The sequence below is a fragment of the Furipterus horrens genome, unplaced genomic scaffold (assembly GCF_987537825.1).
Source record: "Furipterus horrens unplaced genomic scaffold, mFurHor1.1.pri manual_scaffold_3, whole genome shotgun sequence".
Lineage (NCBI taxonomy): Eukaryota > Metazoa > Chordata > Mammalia > Chiroptera > Furipteridae > Furipterus > Furipterus horrens.
This window is the reverse complement of record NW_028327173.1, coordinates 18987379-19014135: the sequence shown is the minus strand read 5'-3', so window position 1 is coordinate 19014135 and position 26757 is coordinate 18987379.

The following is a 26757-nucleotide window of genomic DNA, read 5'->3' as shown; positions in this document are numbered from 1 at the left end:
CCCCAACCCTGCCTGCTACCAATACCCAAATTTGCAAGTCCTTTAAACCAAAGAGGGTTTTACAGTTCATTTGAGCTGATTGCAGCTGCCCTTTCTGGATATCTCTTCCACAAATTGCCTGCAGAGTGGCAGGCATCCTGCTGGCAGCCCCTCCCACCCCAGACTTCACCCTGTCTTAGTATCCCAAACTCCCAGAAGAGGGCAGGAAGGGAAGTAGGACATCTGGAGGTGATTACACCAAGCCCAGGATGCCACCAGATCAAGAGGTTGTGGCCTCCCTGACCTCTTGGGTCATGCAGATGAGGCAGAGAGGACTGCTGTGTCCCTGAGTGCATTCAGGAGCTCTGGGAGGAGGAAGGTGGAGCCCTACTCTCATCTGGGCCTCACTTCCTGCTGGCGCCCTTCTGCCAGGCCTGGGAGCTCCTTGCAGTCCCTCCTCTCACACCCAGATCCTCAGGCCTCTACCCCCTGCCTCTACCTGTCATTTGTCTAATTCCAACTCACCCTTCCAGACTCTGCTTAGGTGCCACCTCCTCCAGGAACCCTTTTATCACCCCCCAGGAGAAGTTAGTGGTGTCTCTTTAGGATCCCTAGAACCTCTGGGCACCCCAGACTTGGATGGTGATGGCATATCTACCTTCAGCCCCCTCCCCATGGTCCAATTTCTCTAGATTGAGAGCTGTCAAGAGCGGGGAAAGCCTGAGACAGTCCCCTGTGCCCTCCTGGGGCTGGGCCTTCCAGAGGAGGCACCTGGGAGAGGCACCAACCCCAGGGTCATACCAGGGGTGGGGCTCAGTGTCCAGGGAGGTAGAGGAGCCCAAACTTAATGGCGGAGTCGTGAGCCAGTCTCCCAGACGACTGCTTACTCATCTCTCACTCGGCATCTTACACCATAAAAGAGACGGCAGAGTGGGGAGCAATTTCAGGATATCTAACCTCCATGCAAGGAATTCAGAGACTCTGGGAGGGGCCTCTGCCCCAGCTCCTCCTGAGCATCCTAATGGATGTAGGCCACCATCAGAGCTAGTTAAACACTTCTCGGATAACCTCAGCGGGCAGCCCCCTCCCCCTCCCCACTGCTAAGACTACTTGGCCCCATGGGCAGGCTCACTGCCTGAGCCCCGAATCAGCTCTGGCCTGGAGCAGGAGCGTGTGAGGGCTCCAGCCCCAACTCATGGGCCTCCTCACCAATGTCACACTCTAAGCTTTGTCCTCTGTGCCAGACATCCTGTATTGCTATCACCAATCTCCCCACTCCAGCCCTCCCTGCATCCACCATGCATTCACTGGCCGCTGCCCTATACCTGCCAGGGATACAGAGGAGGACAAGGCAGACGAAGTCCCTGACTTCTTGTTGCTGACATTTCATTGAAAGAAACAGACAAGCAAAAATAAGGAGAGAGAGAGAGAGAGAGAGAGAGAGAGAGAGAGAGAGAGAGAGAGAGAGAGAGAGAGAAGAGCATGATGGGTACTGAGAAGGAAATAGGACCGGGACTCATGATGGGAAGGCTTTCTCTCTCCTTGGCCAGCCACCATCTTCTTTCATCTGCACCTTTCAACAGCCTCCTTGATGATCTCTTGGCCTCGAATCTTGTCCCCAGAAATCCACATCTAGTTGTGTCAATTCCTCACTTAAAACAGTTAATGGCTTCCCACAGCCTTCAGGAGAAAAGTCAAAACCCTTCAACGAGTCTCCTAAGGTCATGACCTTGCCCCTGAACACCACCCCCCTAGACTCACTAAGTGACAGCATTTCTGTGTTAACTGTATACTCCAGCCGTACAGGTCAGATAAAGCAGCATCTGAGTAGTCCCAGAGGTGAGAAATGAGTCCTGTGTCCAGAGAGCTGCAGGCACACAGATGGTGTACAAGCCAGAGATGACTTAGAGAAGATCCTGTATGATCCTTATCTAATGTGTCCCTTGCCACATTATCTCCCCACATTGCAGCTCCTTGGGGGCAGGGGCTACATTTTTTTCTCTTTCCTTTAAAGCTCAGGAATGAGAAAAGATTTGGTTATGAGAAAAGACCAACAGAGATGTAGCGTGGAAACATTACTCTTGATCAGCTGGGGCAGCTCTTGGGGGAAAGGAGTTATCTGAAAATGAATGTGTTATTAAAATAACCAAAACCAAGGGGGGCAGCTTCCAGTAAAACAAATACTGAAAGGAGCAGAGCTGCGTAAGATTGGGTTTCAGCACCAAGGATAGTTCTGAGGGCCAATGGCAGGCTTTCCTCTTCAGTACTCTGGGGCCACGCATTTGCTTCTGTCTTTGGGTGGAGTTATCTGGCTGCTAAAGGAAGTTTGTAAATTCTACTTTGTCATCAGAAATGAGGGCACAGACTCTGAAGTCAGACTACTTGTGTTCAAATCCTGCATCTACCACTTACCTGTTGTGTGAACTTGACCTCATTTCTTAACTGCTCTATGCTTTGGTTGCTGTGTCTAATGAATGAAGATAGTAAGAGTATTTACCCTATAGGATTCAATGAAATGATGAGAATAAATAATGTAGTATAGAGAGTGGTACATGGTAAGTGTTATAGAAGTTTATTATTGTTGTTGTCATTATTATCCCTAAAGCTTTTCTATATAATGGGGAGGATGGTGCTTCAGAAGGCATTCATGTCCCCAAGGGTCTGATGACCTTCAAGGGGGGCTGTGGCTTTTGGGTAGTAGCCATGATTTTAGGTTCTGTCTTAGTCATCTCAGGCTGCTATCACAAATGCCATAGACTGAGTGGCTTAAACAACAAAGGTTTATTTCTCACAATTCTGAAAGCTGGGAACCCCTAGATCAAGGTGCTGGCCAATCTCGTGTCTGGTCAGAGCCAGCTTCCTGGCTTGTAGATAGCTGTCTTCTCATTGTACCTTCATGTGACAGAGAGCAGAAAAAGAAAGCACGCTCTCTCCTGTCCCTTCTTATAAGGCATTAATCCCATCATGAAAGTTTCACTCTCATGACCCAATCACTTCCCAAAGACCTCATCTCTGAATATCATCACAAAGAGGATGAGGTCTCAACATAAAAACTGGGGGACAGAGAAACACAAACATTCAGTCCATGGCAGGATATTTAATGAAGAAATGACAAACCAGAATCCTGATACCAAATACTTTAAATGAGCTGTGTTACTTTAGATGAGTCACACGACCCCTCCAGATTCCATTTTCCATGTGAAAATAAGAATTTTTGTTTAATCCACCTAGTTATAATTTAATTTTTTCTTTTCTCCTTCCTTCCTTCCTTCCTTCTTATTTTCATCTATAAGAATTGATTCATGTATTTCTCAATTAGAAATAAAAATAGTATAAATGGGTGTTATAGGCTGCATGTTTGTCTCCCTCCAAAATTCATATGTTGAAACCCTGACCCCCAATGAGATGGCATTAGAAGGTGGGGTCTTTGGAGGTAATTAGGTTTAAATGATTTCATGAGGGTGAAGCCCCCATGACTGGATTAATGCCCTTACAAGAAGAGAGACTAGAACTCATTCTTAGCCAATATAGCAACCACCTATTAACCAGGAAGAGGTCTCACGAGAGCTCAACCCTGCATACACCTTGATCTTGTACTTCCAGACTCCAGAACTGTAGGAAATAAATCTCTGTTGTCAAGTCACCCAGCCTATGGTATTTTTGTTATAGCAACTCAAGCCGATGAAGACAATTAGGATATTAGACTTTGGCATTTAAGGGCCTTTCTAGTCCTAACTGACCCTCATCTTTGATTTCGCCTTTCCAGGGGTGCATAAAGCATTGGGCTATGATGAGCAGTGATGCCTTTGGGAAGGCCATGGTGTGAACCTACTGAAGTGAGTTGGATGCCTTTTCTTTGGGCATGTCCAGTCTCTTAATCCAACACCAGACTTCCCCTCTTTTCCATATTTATGTTCAGGCTCTTTGGGCTCTCTCAACCTTGATATTCAGATAATCATCACTTTTTTCCTGCTCACCAAGCTTCAGCCATGATGGCATTCTTTCATAGACCATGGTTCTTTCCCTGGGTCTTGTCATATGCTGTTCCCTTTGACAGGAATGTGCATTATCACATAGGATTCTTTCACAGAAACCCAACTCGATATGGCTTAAATAAAGAAATATAGGCAGAAGGGAGACAGTTTAACTGGCACTGTCACCTGAAAAGTTCAATTCAGGTGTAGCTGGATCCAGAGAGTTGAATGATATTGTCAGGACTTTCTCTTTCAATCTCTTAGCTGTACTTTTTTTTTTTTTTTTTTTCATCCTTGATTCTCAGGAAGGTTCTGTTCTCTAGGTGGGTGATGGCCACAGGTAGCTCCAAACTTATATCACATAGGCTTATCATTCTTCTTGGCTGATAGTTCAAGCAAAAGTCCCTGGTATTTTCTCTTACTGGCCCAGCTTGGATCATATGGCCATCTCTGAATCATGAGTAACCAGGGGCAGAGTTCATCATTTAACTGGGCCTGGATGTGTGGCCATTCTGGAGCGAGAGCTTGAGGTCAGCACCACCTGTAGGAACTGCAAGTGAATGGGGGGGGGGGGGGTACTAGTTCCCAAAGGAAAATTAGGATGTGTTACCTGAGGAAGAGATCAAAGATACTGGGAAGATTTTAAAAAATAGATGGCCTTGGCTTTTCTTTTCAGTTCTCTTGTTTGATTTCCACACATCCCTTCAAGTTTCAGCTTATGTGGTGCTCACTCAGGAAAGACTGCTCTGATTTAATTATTTAAACTGGGATCCTTCAATCTTCTTTTCATTTTTAGCTTTTAACATATTAATAGCTAGCATTTTTTGATCATTTACTATATATCAGACAGTGTTCTGAGTGTTGCACATGCATGAACAAATTAAATTCTCATAACAACTCTAATAGGTAGTTATTTTATGATCCTAATTTTCTAGATGAGGACCTGAGGGCTGGTTAGGCCAAAGAACTTGCTCAGGCTCTCACGGCCAAAAGATGATGGCCAGGATTCAAACCCAGGCAGGCGCTCTTCAGAGTCTATTCTGTAAGAAGGCTATATCCTCTTTCTTACACTAATCACACAGCTTCTGTCTACTTACATGTACTATTGGTATGATTATTTGTGCAATGGCTGCCCTCTCCACTAGATTCTGAACCCAATCTGCGTCATCCGTTGTGAGGTCCCCAGCACCATTACTATGCACAGAGTAGGACTTGGTGTCCTCACTTCCCCAGCCCTGTCTTCCAGAGCAGGGGGATTTAGAGTCACTACCCAAAATGGCCCCAACTCTCCTGTCCCTGCTTTCCTCGCTCACGCCCTCTGTTCTTCTCTCACCCTCTCCCCTCCTTCCTGCCCTCCCTCCCACTCGCTACTGCTCCCTAGCACCCTCTCCCTCTCTCACCATCTCCTATATTTTTCTGTTTGTGTTCTATACTATCTCCTCCTTCTCCCCATCCCCTACTCCCCAGCTAATTAAATGTTGCCATGAAATGTGTTTTATTTGCATTTGGCTCAGAGGCCTTAGTGCTGTTGGCTGCATGTTTATTAAATGGCTCTGCAGAGAGGAATACAATGAACCAATTTTATTACAACCGTCATCTCTGCCCATCCCAGGAAGTGATTTTGTATTCATTGGGAAGAAAGAGAACTACAGACCTCAGCTACTAGGGTTCGAGAGGGAGGAGAGGGAGGAGAGTGTGGCCCTGACTCAGGGAAGGACCTGAGCTCTGTTTGTGATGGGAGAGGGAAGGTCAGGTTGGGCACAGTCAGCGCCCCTATTACTGCAGCATCCCATGACTGGGAATGTCAGAAATCCCATTGACTTTGAATCCCAGGGTCCAAAACTCCTGGGGGTAGTTATTGCAAGGAGTCCCCTAATCCATCTCTTTATCAAGTACTCTCTGTAGACAAGATGATTGGCTGGGCACTCTAGGCCCACTGTTTTATTATGTGTGTGTGGGCTACTATGATTATGATGACAGAAAAATTCATTGAGAAACATTATGGGAGAGCGTTCCAATGAGCATTTGCCCATTGCGTCTTTTCTCTTTGAATCACAGATGAGCAGTGTTAGTGACAACAATAGCATCAGCCATAATGAGCTGGGCACTGGACTTGGTGATTCACCTGGATTATCGCATTTAACTCTCACAGCAATCGGAGGAGTTGGGTATTATTATTCCCATTTTCTTTAGGAGAAAATGGAGGCTCAGAAAAGTGATAGGTCCAAATCCGTATAGCCAGAACACAGTGGATTCAGCGTGTGAACCCAGTTCTGCCCCTGCCAGAGCCTTCACCCCTGCGGACTGCTAACTGCATTTTACAAAGACAGGCTATATCATCTATGAGTTCCACATTTTATTTTATTAGTACTAAAAAAAGTGTCCCAAAACTCAAATGCCATAGTGGTAAGTGATGGTTTCTACAGGAGACTCACCCTCCTCTCCATGGTTAGGCTGGGCTGGGCATTAAAAGCATCTGAGTCGAAGCAGTGAGTATGCATGGAAGCGGAATCTGTGACAAGAGCAAGGCCCAGGACCCCTGGCAGCAGAAGGATGAACGTCCCATTTGCTCTGTAGGTCAACCAGCCTGCAGGATGAGGCTCTGGGTTCGGTGTTCAGAAACCTCAGCCCTGTGACTACAGGAAATAAGGGTCTCTTTTAGGGCAAACATAGGAGCTTTCAAGTTATTTATACAAGTCTTGAGCTAGGAATTAGAGTCCCTAAGCTCATTCTTTGTTTTTCTCCACTTCTTCCAGCAACATTACAAGCAATCATCCAATCTCATTATATTTGTTAGTTTGACACAAAGATTCAAATGTATCATATACATGGTCAGTCAGTTCCCTGCTTCGTAGAAATGGGTGATTAAGAGGAGCCAGTGGTGATATTCTGCACATCTCTATTGCCGGCTCATGTCATGGACAAATCAATGCTCTCTTTACTACCGGAAATAGAGTTATTAACATCTTTAAATCTGATCAGATTACAGAACCAGTTCCCAAAACCTCAGAACTGATTCAAAAATAATTTATTTTGAAGGTTAAGATTCTATTCCTTTAGAACCACTTTCAGTACCCAAACCTGTATTAGTCAGTGTTCTCTAGAGAAACAGAACCAATAGGATATGTAAATATAGAAAGAAAGAGAACTATTGTAAGGAATTGGCTCGTGCGATTATGGAAGTGGCAAGTCCAGACCTGCAGTGTGGGCCAGCAGGCAGAGCCCCAGGAGAGCTGACAGTGCAGACAAAGTCTCCAAGCCGTCTCCTGAGAGCTTTCTCTTGTCCGGGGTGGGGCTAGTCTTTGTGCTCTATGTAGGGCTTCAACTGATTGGATGAGGCCCACTCATATTATGGAGAACAAACTGCTTTACCCAAAGTTCATTGCTTAAACACTCTTCTCATTCAAATACACTCCAGTTGACACATAAAATTAACCATCACAAGACCTGACCACAAAATAATGAGGTAACATTAGTGAGCATGTATTGAGCACTTACTACGTCTAACTCTGTACTCAGCACTTCAAATACTTTACTTTAACCCTCACAGCTTCCCTATAAGTTCTGTAAATGGCTCTTCTCTTTTATCCCATGAAACCAAGTCTCAGAGAGGTTAAGTTACTCACCCAGTGTCACACAGCTTTTAAGTGGGAGACTCCTAGATTGAACCCAGTGCTGCCTACTCCATAGCCCATATAATCCAACCCCCACACAGGTCTGGCATGTCTGGGACTGTAGCCATAGGGGTGGAAGGAAGGGCTGGTACAGAGATCTGAGAGTTCAGAGACAGCAAAATTGGCCAAGACTCGGAGTTGAGTATGAGGAATAAATAGGCGAGAGGAAGAGGGTGAGAGGAAGATTTGAGAGGAAGAGGGTGAGCTTGTTCATGTTAGAGTCAGAGAAAAGGCAAGGGACATTTCTCCCCCTGTTCTCTCTCTCTCAGGATCATCTAATGGGAGTTGGGGGGAGGTGTGGGTTCTGTCTATTCTCCATGACTCCAAAATTAACATCTCTAAGCCCAGACACTGTTCTTTGTATCAGTCAGACTAAACAATACCTAATGCTGCCTTCCCCTCCACACTGTAATCATTCTCCTATTTTTTCCCAGACTCCCTTGTTCCCACCCCCTCACCTGATCATGCCTGAATCTTCATTCTGCAATAATAGAACCAATAATTTGACTAATTGTATGGGCCTAAAAATCACCCAATGGGGAGGCCAGGTGGGCGCCCCGCTTCCACTCCATCACCCACCCTAATGCATCACCTGCCACTTCCCATTTATTTTTCACTTCCTCTACCATCAGAAATGATGATTACATTTTTACTGTAAATACCACTACCAAACTGAATTAACACAGGTGAGGAGGGGCAGACAGGCTCCAGCAGTGCGACCAGAGCATCTCAGGCATCAACCTTCCTACCGCATCAAGGGCCCTGAAGGGAGGATGGGAAGCTCTAGGGTCCTCGTTGGAAGGCACCACTTGAAGCCTCCTTGGGGGTAACCGAACCCCATATCCCCTTGCCCTCTTCCAGCCTTTCTCCTGTTGGAAGAGCCTGAGGGCAGCAAAGGCCCTTCTCATTGGTAGAGCTTTAAATCTAATCAGACTAGAGATGAACTTGGTCACTTGCAGATGGGGAAACTGAGCCCCAGGGAGTGGAGTCTCTGTGTGGCTCATCAAAAAACTGCAGGTAGGAAAATACAAGGGCCTACAGGGAGGAATACAACAGAACCTGAGCGTTTTTGCACTGGGATAAATGTAAGAATCATAGCCTTTGAGAATAAACAGATAAATTTTTAAAGGACAAGTTTCAGGTCTCTTTCTTCCCAAACCCAAAGCACTCACAGGGAAGATGAGGGAGATTCCTAAGCAAGTCTCCCTGGGGTGCTGCGCAGAGAAGGGGTGCTGCCTCCTGTGAGAACTCCACCAGACCATCTTCCCCTGAGGCCCATAAGCCTTGATCCACAGAGCAAAGAGAAGCAGACCCTGTTGCCATGGGCACTGGTGCAACTGAGGAACAGCAAGAGGATAAAAATAAGTACCAGCCCTGGGGGGCGAGGGGGGGGGCAGGAATATGTGCTTCTGATTGGCCCTGTGTTACAGCTGGAGACAGAAACACTTGTGAAGTCTGTACCTGGAGACCCGGGGACCCAGTGCTTGCCTAAAACCGAGAATTAATCATGTCGTCAGAAATATACCCTCCCACACTGGCTAACAAGCCCTGAGTAAAAATAACAATGGAATATGTGTGGGAGAGTTTTAAGAGACAGGCTATCTCTGGGGAGCAGCACAGTGGAAACACCCAAAGGCAGGGACACGGGGAGCTGGCATTGGAGACGGAGGTAATGGAACAGCTGGGGTTCACAGCGAGATCAAAGTAGGGTCAGGTTTCTACCCCTGATTCTGTCAAGGAGACTTGCAGGGGCTTTACCACATCCCATAACCCCCATCACCACCCCTGCTCTCCTACGAAGAAGCATTATCTATGATAAAACAGGATGCTTGCCATTACGAGGGCGAGACCTAGCTTCCCCCAGATGCATCTCCTACTCAAAGCCCTCTCGTGTCAGAATTGTGGAGACCCCCCAGCCCCTGCCAAAGTTTCATTTCAGAGGTGCCCTTCTCCAAAGCCCAGGCTCCCCCCCAACTTGTCTTGGACTTGGCCTCCACGGCTGGCTGACAGGCTTGCTCTGGTGGCATCTCTGGTGGCATCTCTGGTGGCATCCTTGAATGATTTGGGAGTGGGGCTTAGAGAGGGATGGTGGTCCTGCTGCTTCTCAGGGGCATTGAGGACCCAAGTTAAGAACCAAGGACTTGAGGTTAGTCCTTGGAGACCACCTCTGAGGGCAGCTGGCTACTCACTAAATCTAGAGCATATTCCAATCAGGATCTCTCTGAGCTGCTCTCTCTTTGGCCCTCTTTGGACCACCTTGGGTAAACCACGGCTGCCCACCTCAGTCATCTCATTACTGAACCAGAGAGCGGACTGGGAGTCCTGGTACTTCTAGTGAACTCAGTCCCCGTTCCTTCTCCACAGCGCAGTGAGCAGAGAGAGTGGAGACACGGATTACTGGACCCCTGGTCCTTGATGTCTAGGATCAGGGTCCCACCTGAGTGGGGGAGGGGAAGGCTGGGGAGGACAAAGAACATGCTTTGTGCCTTCATTTTATTACAGATCACAAGTTGACAATGAGGCAAACCACAGCTCCTCAGATGCTGAACAACCTCAGTGCTGTTCAGCTGTGGTTTCTGCTTCGTCTGCCCCTGGACAATTTGTCTCAATGGCTCCTCCTGCTCTCCTTGGACTGGGAAAAGGGAAGGAGGGATGCTAGCATCAGCGAAAACTCTGGGGCGAGAGTTGCTGGTGGGAGCTGGATACTCCTGGAAGTTGTGGAAAGTAGAGCAGTTTAAAAGCATAATAGTTCAGGTTCATGGAGGCTTACCTTGCCCTGTGCGCCCACACCGGCCACCTTATTTAACCATCGCCTCCTCAGCCATGTTTCTGAGGCTCCTTGTCCTGCTGCACTGCCTCTGGGCAGTGTGAGCCTGAGCCAGCCCCTCCCCCATCCCTGAGTCTCAGTTTCCTCACCAGCAAAATGACAATAGTAACAGCTGCTCCCCGCAAGGGGAGGTGAGGATGCAGTGAGATCATCCTTGCAAAGTGCCTGGCACGGGGACCAGCACAGAAGAGGTGCTGGAGCAGAGGCAGCAGCGGTCACCCCAAGACAGGGCTCTGTGGGGCCTTTGAGACGGCGAAGCCCGGACCCACAGGAGGGCTGTTATTCCCACACTATCGTTTGCTCCCCTGTCCCTTCCATAATCCCTCGGGGGCTGCCCCTCTCCTGCCCTCTGCCATTTTGCGTCTCTCTGTCCAGCTTTGACAGGCAGGTCTGGCCTGAACTCACGCTGCTGAGATGGATTCTCTGTGCTCATGAAAATTGACAATTCATCCCAAGAATCATAGAAAATAGTTTTCTTTTTCCCTTAATGACAGAAGCATAGCTGTGCCGGGGTCCCGTTCTGTGCCTCTGCGAACAATTCAAGCTGCACACACCCGCCACCCCCTCTTCACCAGCCAGGGGCTCAGTGCTGACAATTTGCGGAAATACAGCCAGTGCTTTTAAGACACGTTATATAAAAAGCAGTTTCCACCAAGCAAGCTGGTACCTTTTCTTCTTTCTTTTCTTTTTTCTGACCTCACACATTTATACATGTGTTTTAAGCTTCAGAACTCCCAGTAGCACTTGAAAAAAGTCAGGAATATAAGTAATTTAATTTATACCCTAGCACATTTCTATTTTTTAAAAAAATTATATAACCTTGTTGTACCAGAGAGATCTGCCAGGGAGACTGCCACTCTCAGAATGTCCACAAAGGCCACTCTTGGGCCCGAGGCTTTTTTCATTTGCCAGCTTCCTGCCTGTGGGTCTGCCGGTCTTGGGGATCGTGGTCCCCAAGGAGAAACCTGTGGAGCTTTGTGTCCCTGGCGGTAGCTGGGTGCCCTTGCTGTGCAGGCCAATGGCTAATTAAGAGGAACAGAGAGTGAAAAATCGGTACAGCTGTCTCTGCAGTCGCTTCTCAAAGGAAGAAGAGGCACTGTTGAGACTCAGTTCAAGCCCTCCTCCAGCGCTTGAAGATGGTGCAAGAGCACTTGATTTCATCACTGTATTTGGTCTCCTCTTTCTTTTCGTTCAATGACAATATCTCTTGTTCACTCTCCTGTCTTGGGAAAGAGCTACAAAGGATGATGGCTCTATGAAACTCATGAACTCCTGGAAGATGTGGCTCTTCACATTGCACTCACCTGCGACAGGAAATTCCGCCGAGGTGAGTGCGCAAACTCAGGCAGTTTCACGGGGCAGGTGCCCTGTCTGCACTGAGACCTGCTGGCAGGTACCTGCTCCCAACTGGGGCCCATGGCTTCTGTTCTGAGCTGTGATGCTCGAGGCGGTGCTGCAGGTCTGGCTGGATGTGTCAGCTCTGCAATGGCCCTGTCCGGAAGCCAGGAAAGGCCCCACCTGTGCCCTGTCACCTGCCTGTATGGACTTGGGAGGAGGCTGGGGGCTCCATTTGGAAACTTCTCCTTGAGTCCAGACCCCTTTTCTGGCCAATACCATCTTGAGGCTCCACAGTCCAGTGTCTGGACAAAGATCTCTGGCCTTGGCATTGGCTCTGTGAGTCTTATTCTCCCCCTCATGGCTCGCTCCAGCCTCATGGGTCCTTCCCACTGCAGAACCAGGCAGATGGCCTGGTTCCTGGAGTAGGACTGAATTGTATACCATCTTCGCACATGGGCAAGAGGCCCCAACCCTGGGCCCTGGACTCCATTCTGGCCTTCCTCTAGCCATGCCTCTCCCCATGGAACGTGGAATCTGCATGGCCCCCTGAAACTCGGACCCCTCTCCTATTCTTGACCCTTCCCCCTTTCCCAGCCTTCCAGAACGAACTAGCCTCCTCTCAGTCTTCCAGAATGAACTAGTCTCTTAGCTCTGCTTCCCTCCGTGGGCTCCCTGCTTGGGCTGGCTTTCTCCTCATTGCAGGGACAATGGTCACCAGCAACTGCAGGCTCAGGTGGTCCTTACAGCTTGTGCACCCAGAGGAAGAGGGACTTCTCCCTTCAAGTGTCCATATGTCAACTCTCAGGGATGGCTCTGATGGACCTGCCCCAGGGGGGACCCCAGTTCTACCACATGGAATTGGTTTCTTATGGCAAAGGTGAGATTCCACTGGCTGAAGAGGGAAGAAGGGCTCTGCCCAAACACCCCAGAGGCCCTTTCCACGACCTGGCGCACCCTCTGGCTCACAGAACCTGGAGAACAAGGGTCTCCCTGATGTGACCGTAGCCTCCTTAAATTCACAGGTGAGAGTAGGGTCTCCTAGTTGGTGGCTCAGTTCAAAGGGCTCAGGGACAGCCCCTCGCAGAAAAAGTAGAAAAACCATTTAGTCTTCTCTCCCAGTTTTCCACTTCGTAGTGGGAAAAGAAACTCTGGAAGGACTTGCGTCTGGGACTCAATCCCCACTGCAGGCCCCCTGGACCTGGGAAGAGCCAAAAGACCCAGTGATACACTGATACACTCACATCTCTAGACCCCTGGTGATGTCAAAATGTTATGATCTTCCTGGGAGAAGTGATGAGTGAAAATGGAGGGAATTAAATACAGGACTGAAACAGGCTGTGGATTCCTAAGTGTGAAGGTGTGATAACAGCATCCCTATTCAGTTCCAGTCACCAAAGGAGACACAGCAGTGGGGAGAGAAGGTGCCTGTCAGGCCCTTCAGGGAACGTGGCCTCCAGGTCTCTGGCTCACTCAGGGGCCCTGAGGACCTTCATCTTTGTTCATTCAGCCCCTCACACATTCAAAATCTTGGTCTATGTTCCACCTGTACTAGCACAGTGAACAATAGGATGCTCCCAGCCCTCACTGAGCTTAGATCCCAGGGGTTGACAAAGATAACAAGACATTCAAACAAATGAATATATAAATTAAAACTGGGGTGCATAGAATTAAGGGAACGAGTGGGACAATATGTGAAGGAGAACCAGGGCCATCCTGGAGAACCACTTGTACTGAGAGCAGAAGGGTCGGGAGCAGTCAAGCAGAAAAGAAAGGGAAGAGCTTTCCGGGTGGCAGAAACTGCCTGTGCAATGGCCCTGAGGCTGGATGGAGCAGGGGCATCTCAGGAATAGAGGCCCCAGTGTGGCTGAAATAAGGCTGGGAACCCAACAAGGACCAGATCGAACAGGACCACATCAGCTATCTCAAAGTCTAGTGGCTTATCCCAAGGCAGTGGGGACCATGGGAGAGACTTAGGCTGGATTGTGACCCCACTGAGTTTGTGTTCTTAAAGCTCTCTTGTCTGCAGTGTGGAGAGTTGACTGTGGCAAGGGAGGGAAGGGGAAAAAGTGGTCCAGGAAGACGGAGCAGCTCACAGGCAGGTCAGGGCTGAAGTTCTAGGAACTGTGAGGGGCGAGTGGCATGGAGCACAGAGGGAGGGGGAGATGCAAATAAGAGTGGGGGTTTAGGCGGGGCCAGGTTTCTATTGTAGATGATGGATTTGAGGACATGTAATCAATCACTCAACCACTCATTCATTCAATAATTTACATGTGTACAGGGGCATTGGGGGTTGAGCTAGTTTCTTGGCCACATTCAGGGCAGTGGTGTAACAGGGCTTGTGGGTAAGGGGTACAGGTGAAGATGACAGAACTGGACCTGGAGGAAATTCTCTGTCTGTCTTGGCCTCAGTTCTTTAGGAGTTTTGCCTGGCAGAGAAATGGAGAGTAGGAGGTGAAGTCACTCGGAGTAGGAAGTGGGCAGGGAGTGGACAGGTGAACAGTAGGTCCCTGGTCTCCCAGGAGAGAAAGGGAGGGGGTGAGGGAACCAGCAAGGTTAAGGTTTGTCCTTAGTGCTTGGCCCAGAATTTCAGAGCCCAGGTATTCAGAAACCAAGGGTTATTGGAGACACTGAGGCAGAAGCTCAGAACACAGGGCACCACACTATGGAGTCGGGACTGGCCCACAGAGCAGCATGCCCAGAGCAGCAGTGCTATTTTTATCCTTCACCTGCTCAAGGGTCTAAAGCAGTCAGAGTACTTTTTAGCTTGAGCTGGGAACTCAGAGCCTCAAGGTCAAGTATCTAAATGATATCTCTCATGTGGGGCCCACGGGCAGGGGCTGGGATTAGCTCTGTCAGGGCAATCCTGGAAGACTACCCTGAGGAAGTGGCATTTGAGTATACTCAGAGGTTAAACAGAAGGTTTGTGGACGTGGAATAACATTCTGGTTAGAGCCAAAAGTTGGAGGGTGGTGGCAGGAAAAAGCATTACAAGCCTGACACATGGCACCACTGTGTTTGTGGGGGAGAGAAAAGGTATTGGATGCCCTGCTTAGGACTGTGGCTTTAGTTCTCACATTTTGCAAGAACATTTATATTTATTATATTAGGCTTTTTTGATATCAAGGAACGGCAGCCAACTCTGGATATCCTAAGGAAAAATGAGAACTTGTTGAAGGGATATTGCATGTCCAGGGGCTGAAATGCATGCTGGGAATAGGCTGGCATAGAGGCAAACCCAGAAAATGCCCTCCTCATCCATCTCACCATTTCTCTGAGAAGTTTTCTTCTTTTTTTTTTTCTTGCTTTCTCCCTGCAAGTGATCTCTGTGCCTCAGCCCACCTAGAAAAACATGACCTCCAGTAGCTCCCAAGCATGTAAGGGAGAAGAGGAGACTTAACCGTTTCCACTTCTAATTCTAAAATCACAGGAAGGTTCTATTCACTCAGCTGGGATGAGAACCTATGTCCAGAGAGTGGATCCCTATTCACTCATATGGTAGATTCTAAAATGAACAAGTGGGTGGATTGGAAAGAGGAGAAAGAGAAACTTCCTGAAGTTGGTTGGGAGCTCTGCTTTGCTGGTGCTGCATTTATTCATCCACAACTCTGTTTCAAGGAGGTTCAGAGAGGTTAGGCAACTTGCCTGAGATCAGACAGCCAAGAAGTAGACAAATCAAGACTAAACCCCAGACCTGTCAGAGCAGGCCTTTAGCACTCTAGCATCTATTTCCCTTGATTGTTTTGGTGATGCTGGACTTGGATAGGATTTAGTTTCTAGAAGAATCTGCTCAACTCAGCAGTCCCAAAATTTCAAGAAACAACATGTGCATGTTGGGATAGACTCTTCTTTCTGGCTGCCAAGGTCCTAGTCACGTGGAGGAAGGAAGTACAAGGTGACTGAGCCCCAAGGAGCAGGTATGTGTCTCTCACAGCCAACCCCCCAGCCAGCTTCTCAGGGGAGGGAAGCAGTGGAAAGATTTGTGTCTTGTCTACATATAAGAGCTATGTGGTCTCAGGCAAGTGTCCCAACTTCTTTGAGTCTGTTCCTTCATTTATGAAATGGGCTTAATCATGCATAATAACATATAAGCACCATCTACCACATCACAGGGCATATAATTCAGTATATGCAGTTTCCTTCCCTCATTACTAGACCCTTCGGGGTACCAGTTTTGATCTCTGCCTTCCCCGGGACCATACTATTAAAGCCCACCCTCTAGGGTCACAAAGGAAAGAACTGGATCCAGGTGAAACTAACTGGAGAATGGCAGAAGTTTCATGGAAATGAACATTGAACAGGTTGTCTTGGGAATGCTCACCGATGCTCTTGGTGAAGGAGGCAGTGAATGTCCAGAGCCAATCAGATAGAAGGCTCACTGTCATCATATGAGCCAGAGGCCCCAAATATTGGACTCATATGATGAGGTCCCAAAGAGCAACATCATGTTGGGCTGAAACAAGTAGGGGTGGTGGGGAGAGTTCAAAGGAAGGACAGAGATGGGAGGGACTTTAAGCCCAGCACTAACCCCACCCCCACTGGACAGCTCCCACTTCAGCACCATGGACAGAACCTGCCCTCCTGGGAAACAGCCTGAAGGAATCAAAAAGCCTGGTAACTTCCAGCTACTGGCACTCAGGTAACCCCATGCCACAAAGAATCCACCAGGCCTACCCCACTGCAGCGAGGCAGCACCTCAGCAAGAGCACTACATACTTACAAATACGCAGAAAAGTCAGGCTGTTCAGAGGAAAGAAATGCGGAGGGAAACTAAGGGTCCAGGCTCATCCCGTCTGCTGCCACTCCCAACCAGATGATCATTAAAGGCTTTTCCAGCCAGAACACTTCATGATTTAAGGATACGTCAACCTCTGTGGAAATACGCTTTTCCATTTTCAGCCTTCTGGCTTTGCAGACACCTTCCCTGGTTACACATCCTGTCCAATCCGTCAGGACTGCAATGGAAGGTCCCCTCGCCCCAGCCAGCTGTACCTACCCCTCAGTCTTGGACCACTGTGTCCCCCCGTCTCCTCGGCCTGGGAGGCCTGGGAAGACTCAGCCTGAAGACATGGCACTGGCCAATTTCACTGAGCAGTTGAAGCCTCTGCCTTTGACAGCTGAGTCAGGGTCCAGGCGCCACTGTGGGATTTGGGAGATGTTGCTTCACTGGCTACGCCTCACTGATATCAAGTGCTGACCCCAGTGTGTGCCCAGGGTGGTGGCACATGCAGCATCCTGTCACTCCCTCTCCCATTTCACTAACATTCACGACCATTGCTAATGCATGTGACAGTCATTTGATCATGGCTGACATTTCTTCCTGATCAATCTATTGAGTGAAATTTGTCTTCAACTTCTTATGATAATCATTATAGCCACCACTATCCCATGAATTCATAACTATTCTCCACACTAATATCATTGCTGTGGGGCAGATGTAAAGAATTCCTGCTCTTGTTAATGTAATAAAAAGTTAGCTGCATTGCCTCACATGTATCATCTGGGTCCCTGTGACTGTCCCAATTCCCTCCACTTGGGAAAATTTATCTGTTTCTCTTGAAGAAGTTCATTTGTCTTCCTGTCCCCGCGGTCAGCAGGATATTGTAGCCTCTCCCTGAAGACACATCAGTTTGTAGATTTACAGCGGCGAGGCCAGCTTTGCCCCTGCCACGGCTGGCAGCCGAGTACTGAGAATTTACACTGGGCTAAGTGTGGCGCTACGTGCCTTGTCAGCATTATCCCTGTTCTCGTCCCCAGCTTATAGATGTAGAAACTGAGGAGAATGGCTGAGGGACTCCCCCTGCCACCACTCCGCCAGCCTTCAATCTCAGGTGTCTCCATAGCGACAGCCCACACTTTTGACATGTTGCACCAAAGCCTCTCCCCACCTCTCCCTTCTTCCCCATCCTCCTCCTCTCCTTTTCCCTTTCCTTTCCCACATTGCCTCTTTGCTCTCAGCCCAACAGGGCCAATGCCTGGAAGCCTGAGATACAAGATCCCACCTCACAGGTGAAAACAATGAGGTCTGGCCTCAGAGACCTATCCCCAGGGATCTACAGCCCACCCTGAGGCCACTTCCCAGACTTAGAACCACCAGACTGCAGGGAAGAGACACACTTGTTTCTCCTTTAACTAGTAGCTCATAGGTGGATCTAGCTGTGCCCTTAATAGCACCTTATACTGCAGACGTGTGAGTGATGATAATGCTGTTCCAGGGTTACAGCTGTGCCAAGGAGCTTTGTGTGGACCTCACTTAGTCCAGAGTGGCATAGGATTTTTGAACTGGACAGTCCCTTAGAGACCATCTATTACACCAATTTACAAATGAGGAAACTAAGACCCAGAGAGGGGAATAAACTTGCCCAATGTCACACAGCCACTGAGAGGCGGAGCCAGGTGCCCGGATTTCTAGGCCAGTGTCTCTAACTCTTTGTCAAGCAAATCCCTGTGAACCAGTCCAAGAAGTTTCTTGGATTCCATCACAATTCCCACCTTGCCTGCCGTTTAGAGAAACCAAGAAGAGGGGCATTAGAGTTGACCAGATTCAGGCTCAGATTCCCAGCTCCACCACCAACATGCAGTATAAACCTGGGTCACCCCCATCCGGTCTGCAAGCCTTTTTCTCACTGTAAAATGATTGTAGGAAAAGGGTGCTACATTTGAGTATCCCAGAGATGCTCAGCATCCCATCCCCCCGGGAATAAAAGATTGGGGGGAAAAAAAGGCATTCTGACCAACCTTGTCTTGGAAGCAGCCACTTCAACTCTGCAACAATGAATTTATCTGCACCTCCTAGAAACCTCTGTGGATCCATTCGAGCCAAATAAACTAATTTGTAGAAACGATCATTCCTTAGTGCTCTTCTCATCAGCTGCCAATAGGCAGTTCTTCTGGGTGCTTCTTGATGAGCCCTGAAGTCCAGCTGAGACAAATGCATTCCTCAAAAGTGACATCTCCTGGGAGGCAGCATTGACTTATGTCAGATCATAATAGCATATCACTGTGTTTCTCTAACTTTTATTTACCTGGAGTTGGAACCTCCCACTGAGAGGCTCAATGCGCTGAGGATTTTTTGACGGGAGGATTTCCTGGGCTGTACAGAAGAGATTATTTCATGGAGGGCTGGTGAGCCGAGTGAAAGGCCTTGGGGACTGGACAAGACTGGCCACAAGAGTGCTAGTGAAGGTTGTCTTTAAGGGGATCTGATACATTGGTGTAACTTGTCCTCAGAGTCTGGCCAGGGACTTAGATGACTTGGAGCCTGGTCTTTCATTCATTTGCTCAGTCATTCGTTTTCTCAGTCTCTCAACAAACATTTCATAACCACCTATTTTCTAGGGCAGGGTGCTTGGTGATGGGACTACAGAGCTCATACAAGCCTGCTTTACAAAGATGGTCAAAGTCTGGCACAGGACACGGTAATGACTTGGGGGCCTCAAAGAGCAAGAGGAGGGAGCACCCAACTCCTTGGAGGTCAGGTACGGTGGCATCTATCCTAGAGTGGGGACCCACAAGGCAGACTCTAAGGAAAGCACATGGGGGTAGCTCATTTGGGAGCTGATTCCCAGGAGCAGAGCAAGAGACTGAAAAGATTGATACAAGGAAGGGAGAGAAGCCAACAGAGGTAGTGGCGATGGGTGGTCACCTCTATGGGCAAGTGGGGCTCAGTCTCTCTGGGGACATGGGGACATCTAAGGAGCCAAGACACCTCATGACTGTCCCTCTGGTGGCTGGGGAGGCTTAGGGCCTTAGTCCACTGACCCTCAGGTCCCACAGTGCAAAGGTCACTTGGTTGTGTTAAGTCCCCTGCGCTTGGATGTGTACAGCCCACAGATGAGCCAGCTGGTGCTGGAGAAAGTCAACAGGCAGAGGAGAAGAGGGAAGGGACATTTGAGGACAGAGGTCATCATTGTGCCAGAAATTGACATTGCCTCAGGACAACACAGGATGGGCCACAGGTAGAGGAGAGGTAGCAGCAGCACTTGCCGCAATGTTTTCGAAGAGGTGACACCTGAGCTGGGTCTGGGAGAATCAGCAGGTGTTGGCCTGTGGAAGTGGGCAAGGGGAGTGGCAGACAAAGGTGGAAAACCATTCCTTTAAGTAATGGCTGCTGATAAGGCAAGAAAGCGGTGACTCCAGGGGCTAGCACACAAGCAGGGAAGGGTTTACACTAAGGTCAAGGTTGGGAAAGGTTTCGGTAGCTTATATACTGGAAAGTTGCTGAGGAAGCTGAAGACATGGGAGGAGAGAGGGGAGGGTCAAGAGCTTCTGCAGAGCTGGGAGGAGGTAGGATCCAGTGGGAGGTAGGGGGACCAACCTTCTATCAGGGGGATGGGTGGTGAGGAAAAAGGGACCTCTTTTTCCCAATACTGAAGGGGCTGCGGGGACCTGTAGCTAGTGGCAGGGCTGGGGCAGGAAGCAAACCCTGAGCAGGGCAGAGACCTGGAAGAGTTCTAGGGGGGAAGGGAAAAGGGCAGACCCCACAAAGGCGAGAGGGTGAGGAGGGATGGGTGACGGGGGTGCCAGTCCTCCCCAAAGTGTGGCTTCTGCAGCAGCTGCCCCGTGCTCAGTGCAGATGTGGAGAGAGCAGCAGTTGCGTTGGCCCAGGGCGGGGGTGGCCGGGCTGGCCAGACAGGAGTGGAATGAAGGGACCATCAGCCCCGTACAGACAGTGTTCCTGGGGCAGAACTGCCCTGCCTGTGAAACTGCAGAGCCCAGGGCCTGGCACAGAGTGAGGACTCAATAAACAGTGGCAGTGCTGTGCTGGCTCTTAACCACACTGTCCCCTGTGTGTGTGTGTTTCTCTGTCTCCCACCCAGGGACGCAGTCCACCTACAGCACCCTGGGAGCCAGCACTGGCCAGGCAAAGGTTTACAGGATGGACATGTGAAGGGGTGAAGGGGGTGTTGGAGGGGATGACAGGTGACCCCAGGGACTGTCTCTAAGGTCAGAAGATGGGCAGAGAGGTTCCCCGAATCCTCATCCCTCACATTCGCAAGGCAGGCAGGAGCCACCTGCGCTAGGCCAACGGGATCTGTCCCCATACCCTGTGAGGCCCAGCGTGGAGCCAGTGCGAGAAGTGAGCAGAGCTGCCCTCTGGCCTCGGCTCTGCTCCTGCCTCTGCCTGGACTGATTTATTCTGGTCACTTCTCAGAGCAGACCTGGCCCCGCGGGCCTCACGGCCACACTGAGGTGAGGACAGCGAGCTGTAGAAACAGATGTCTTCCCTCTGCCCACACAGCCATTCTGCACCGAGACGCATCTGACCCCCGTGAGGTCACCCTTCCCAATGCCCTGCAGGAGCCCCTGTGCTCTGCAGCCCCCCCTCTCCCCACCTGTACCTCCTGTCTCTGCTGGGGGAGCTGATTTTTCAAAAATTCTTTGGACAGTCTAGTCCCACAAAAAGCACCTTGATTCAATATTCACCATGTCCTGCCAGGTAAATCTGTACACAGTCTCCTTCTCTCTCTCCCTGCCTCTTTCTCCCTCCCCACCCCCCTCACCCAAAAATATGTCAGCACAATCTGTCCCCTCACAGAGGGACCATCAAGCAATATTTCAACACGTGTAGCCAGATTTCCTGGCCCTCTAGTCTCAGCACAGAGCAAGGCGCGTCATAAAAGCTGCATGTGACGGAGCCTTGCCTGGTCCAACACTTGTCCAAAAGCTCTTGCACTTGCTCCGCTGAAAACAAAGTCCCTTAACAGCAGGCATCTTGTCTTTGCAGAAGGACAGGGCTGAGGACAGGGGACATACAGCCAGGGCTGCGGGGGCTTAGCTGGGTGTCTTGGCCTCGCTGCTCACACCACTTGAGGTGTGCTCTCACCTGGCAGAGACTCAGTTTCCTCATCAGCAAAGGAAACAAAGACAGCACCTACCTGGTGGGGAGGATTCAGAGAAAGGTATGAGAATTACCAGCACTGTGCCCAAGAAATGATGGTTCTGGGGGGAGGCGACACATCTTGTCCTCAGGGAAGCCTGGGTGGCTGGTGCCCTAAATTCCAATTTAGCAAGTAGGGGCCTGAAGATTAAAGACATTAGCTGTGGGGCCCTGGACACACTCCTCAGTGACAGGAGGCAGGAGGCTTCAGCGTGGTGTGCTCACCTGCAAGGCCTCACCAAGCAGTCTGGTGCAGCCATGGAGGGGACACCAGAGCCCTCAGGCTGGCCAGTTGCTGGGGGCTCCTGGCCACCAGGATGTGAACTTGGCTGCCTGTAGTTGCCCCAGACCAAGTGGTGGCTGCAGACCATGGCGAGGGTGGCTCCCCAGCAGAGGGACAGAGTCAGAAGAGGCAGCACCAAGAAGGAATGAGAACCCAGGGCTCCAGACTCCCACCCCAGCATTCCCATCCTGCCCCGTGCCTCCGCCTTCCTCGTGGTCAGCTCTCACACTGCTCTGGCCATGGCACTGCAGCGTCTTGGTACCCAAGTGTGCCTCCTGGGGGGTGCCATGCCTGCAGGTGGCACAAGGACGACTCTATGACCCCCAGGAGAAGAGCGTGCTGTGGAGGTGAGCAGTGCCACCTCCTGAATTCCCTGTCAGCTCAGCCTCCACACAAAGGACATGGAAGGTCAGTTTTCCTTCTACACTTCAGTGAATGTTGTCTGTGAGAACCAACTGGCATTTTCTGTATTTAACACATAATAACGGTCCATAAATCTAAATTATCCCTACAAATCTAAATTAAGTGCCCAGGTTTTTAATGTATTTAGAACACCTAATTAATAAAGTGTTAGCAATAACCACTACTCATTTGTTTACTTCAAGCCAGTTTTTATTTTCAAAGCATGTATTTCTCTGGGGTGTGTGGGTGGAGGGAGGAGGGAGCTCACGGCGCCTGGGCAGTTTGCCCGTTGCCGTGGGCACTGCCCATCTTCCTGGTGCCCTCCAGAGCTGCCGGGGCCTCCCTGTGCCCAGCTTTTTTGGCTTCTGTGTCTCCTCCCTCCTACAGCCAAGGAGCAGGTGACCAGAGTGCCCTGCAAGTGGAGAAAATCTGAGCAAAAACTGGGAGTAATGTGCTGCGTGACCACACATGAGTTACCTGCCCTCTCTGGGCCTTAGTTTACCTTCTGCAAAACAAGGGAAGAACTAGATCCTCACAGAGGGCCTTCCAGAAGCTACGGGGAAGGAGATATGGGGTGAAGGAGGCTTGGTGCCCAAGTTTCAGGCAGTGTGACCTGGGGCAGGTAACTCTACCTCTTCGTGCCTCAGTTTCCTGGTCCATACACTGGATGATAACAGCACCTGCCTCACAGGGTTGTGGGATTCTGGGATGAGGTCATGCATGTGGCAGACTCAGTTCAGTGCCTGACTAGCCAAGTGCCTAATGTCAGCTGTTGTTATTCTTCCGAAGTGGCCAGTCCTGGGCTGCAGTAAAACGTCATCTAATCTGTGATGGATTTGTGGGGAAGGGGTGTGACAGCCAGGGACAATGTGGAATGGGAACACTGGTGGTCAGAGCTGGAGGCAAGTGGTTAAGGGGATTGAGGAGCCAACTTTGTTCTAGGTTTGCCCCCTAGGGCCAGGCAGGTCCCTGCTCTGGCCCAGCTCTGGGAGTCTGTCCCTCTATGTTGGACCTGCCAGGATACCAGGACACAACACTGAGTCACTGAGAGGTGAACAGCACCAGGGTAAGATGGCCTGTAGTGACTCACCCATTTGTACATGTCACTGAGTGCCCACCCAGTGGCCCAGGCCCAAGGTCTGCATCGGGCCACCCTCCGGCCACATCGACATGATCACCAAGTTGTCTCCATCCCTGCTGTTCCCACCTTGGAGGGGGAGCCCTCATATCTGGCTTCAATTAACACAAAAGCCTCCTAACCATTCCATTCTCCCCAACTCCATGGCCCCAGTCTCCCCTCCTCATTCCCTTCCCATCCACCCTCCCCACCACCATTCATCCAGCTTGTGAGGGGGCCCCGAGGAGACCCCACTCCAGTGGGCAGTGAGCGATGTCCCTCCCCCACCCCCCCGTCCCCCAGGGCTGCATGTCCCCAGGCTCCTGGGCCCTCGCTTACTTCCTGGGCTTGGTCCGTCTCACGCCTCAGACACATTCTTGGCTCCTTCTGTGATTGAGATAATGCATTTGCTCTCATGTTAACTTTTATTACTTATTGATTTTCTTCACCCTATCTCAGCCACGTCCATTTTTATCTGTTCCAAGTAGGATAGCCATTCAGAGAACGGCTGGGAGAACTGGACCATACAGTCCCATGACCACAAACAAGGACCCACATTAATAGGACCATTGCCTTTGAGGGGGCAGGAGAAGGGCCCTCCAATCACTGGCCATAGTGCTGGGCTAGGAGAGCTTGGGAGGGGAACTTGTTGGATCCCCCACGAAGAGGCCTGGGTCTAGGACAGGAGTGTCATCTGCAGTGACCAGAGGCAGATGGCCCTGAGGGTAGCTGCGGCGTGTCTGCGGTGAAGGTCTGGGAGAGGGCTGGAACGGCAGCCTCAGCACCATGTGGGCGGTTACAGGAAAACAAACGGGAGGTGGAGCCAGAGGCCAGGCCCTGACGGAGGCTGAGACTCTGAGCTGAGGACTGAGGGTGCACAGGGACTTGGTAGGTGTCATCTCGTTCACCCTCCCTCACCCACTGAGGAACTCGCCCAGGGCTCAGACAGGCAGGGCAGAGCTGGGCTGTAGACCCACGGTCTGAGTCCCTGCTCCCAACACTCCTCCTGCGGTGGGGCCATCTCAGCAGTCGGCCCTTGTGGACCCTCAGAGAGGGGTCCTGGGGTCCCATCATAGGGGAGAGGGCACTGTGTGGGAGGGTGGAGACCTGGGTCCACCTCTCCTTGATAAGGACCCTGGCCAAGCCCCTCACCCCCATGAGCTGGGCTTCCTCCTCTGTGAGGGGTGAATAACAAGTAGCTGTCTCTGGGATTGTTAGGGGGACAGGAAATGAGGTCTCCTCAGAAAGCACCTCACTGCACAACATCTGACGCTCTAACAGACCAAGGGTGGCTGAAGTCTCCCAGGCCACCTGTCGGGTCTGCCGCTGCTGCAGGACACCTATGTCCCTCCGTGGTCCAGTCACTACCTCCCCAGTGACGGCTCCCACACTCCCACCTTGTACTGCATTCTCCCTGCATCTCTTCTTCTCACTGCAGGATCAATAGAATTACAAGCCCCTCATTGGAAGACTTAGATCACTTACCCCTAGCCCCTGCCATGAATCCAGCTGTGAGGCAGCTTGGGGTTTCTCTCCTCATTTTTCATAAACTGCCCCCAACCAGGCCCTGGGCCCCAAGGCAGTGCTGTTTTTATTAAATAACAAGGTTCCCCCTATCAGGGCTGATGCCATTGTGGGCCACACTCTGGGGCCCATTGTCTAGAAGGGAAGAAGGACATATGGACGCATCCAAAGGATGCAAGAGATTGATGCTTTCAGAGAGGATGAGGTGCTCTTGGAGCAGGGATTGGGAAGGCCTCCCAGAACAGGGGGCATTTGATTTGGCCCTTGAATCAGGTGTATTTTTCCCAATGGACATGTAGCAGTGACATTACTGCAGGTCAGGGTTAGGAGTGCAGGCATCAGAGTGAGGCATCGAGGTGGCACCTGATGATCGGTGCTGGGTGACACCTCATCTGTGAATCCCGATGGCTCCTCCCCAGAAGTACAGTGAAGACCAAAGGAGTTAGCTCACAGAGTGCACTTGGAGGGGTGCCCAGAGCCAGTGCTTGGTGACATTAGTGATTCATGTGGGAGCAGATCCCAGAGGCAGCGGGTAGGACAATGGCAGATGCAAGAAATGTGCAGGCTCTGAGCCCAGATGGAAGTGACCCTGACCCTGGCTCTAGCCACCCCCCCCCCCCGGGCCCCAGCTTTCCATCTGTAGATGGTGGAGGGAGGGGGTCAGGTCCACCTTGCAGGGCTGCTGGGCATATCACTGACAAACCAAGCACCAGGACTCTGAGCAGGTATTCACATGACTGTTGTTCAAGGGCCTGGCAGTGGTCCGAGCCCCTAGAGGTGTGAGAAGTTTTGGGAACTATAACAGAGCCAGAGTGGTGATCACTGAAATCTCAGAAATGAAGGAGGCCCCTGGGGAGAGCATGGGAGCAGAAGAGATGAAGGGAAGCAGCACCAAGGGGAGCCCCGAAATCCCTGCCTGGTCTCTGCCCACAGACTCCTCCGATGTCAGAAGAGGGCAGAAAAAGCAGGAGACAATCGGAGGGGGACTCGGTCTTTCTCTTCTTTTTAGAATTAAGTATGGGAGCTGCTCATCCATTCTGTTAGCTTCATGAAAACAACGTGGTATCAAGAGGAAAGGGGAGTATGTGGGGGTGTGGGTGGAGCCCAGAGTGAAAGCAGAGGGCGTGGCCTCTGGAGGGGCGGTACTATGTGCTCCAGGGAGTCTGTGGGGATGATGAGGTCTAAGTGGGTGTAACCCAGAAACCAGCTGGGGCTCCTTGCCCACCAGAAGAACTGGGTGTAACTGACTCAAGCCCAGCTACCGATGTCCAATGAATGGCTTAAACACTACCCGGTCCCAGATCTGGGTCCAAGTCTGTCCATCTGTCTGGGCCTTTCTTCCTGGGTCATGTCCAGTGCAAAGCTCAGCTCCTTCTCTCTTCCCACAAACCCACCCTCACCAAGCATTTTGAATTGATTGCTGTTAGATATTTGTGGGTTGAAGGGAGGGACACAGACTTGCTGCCTCACCAGCTCTGTTCTCTTTTGTCCCCCTACTTCTCAGGAGGAAGCTGGTCTCGTTTTGTGCAGAGCAGTTTCTCCTGCATCCCTCCAGGTGCCTCCCCACCAGCTGGTTCTGTGCCACCAGTATGTCAGCTTTTGATCCAGATCCAGACAAACGCTTCACTTTCCACAAGAAGAACGGATGATCAAAAATGTCTTCCTCGTGTTCCACAGGTGTTATCATTATTTCAACCAAGAAATAGAGGTTCAGAGAGTCTGAATCACTTGGCACAGGAACACAGCCAGGGAGAGATTCTGA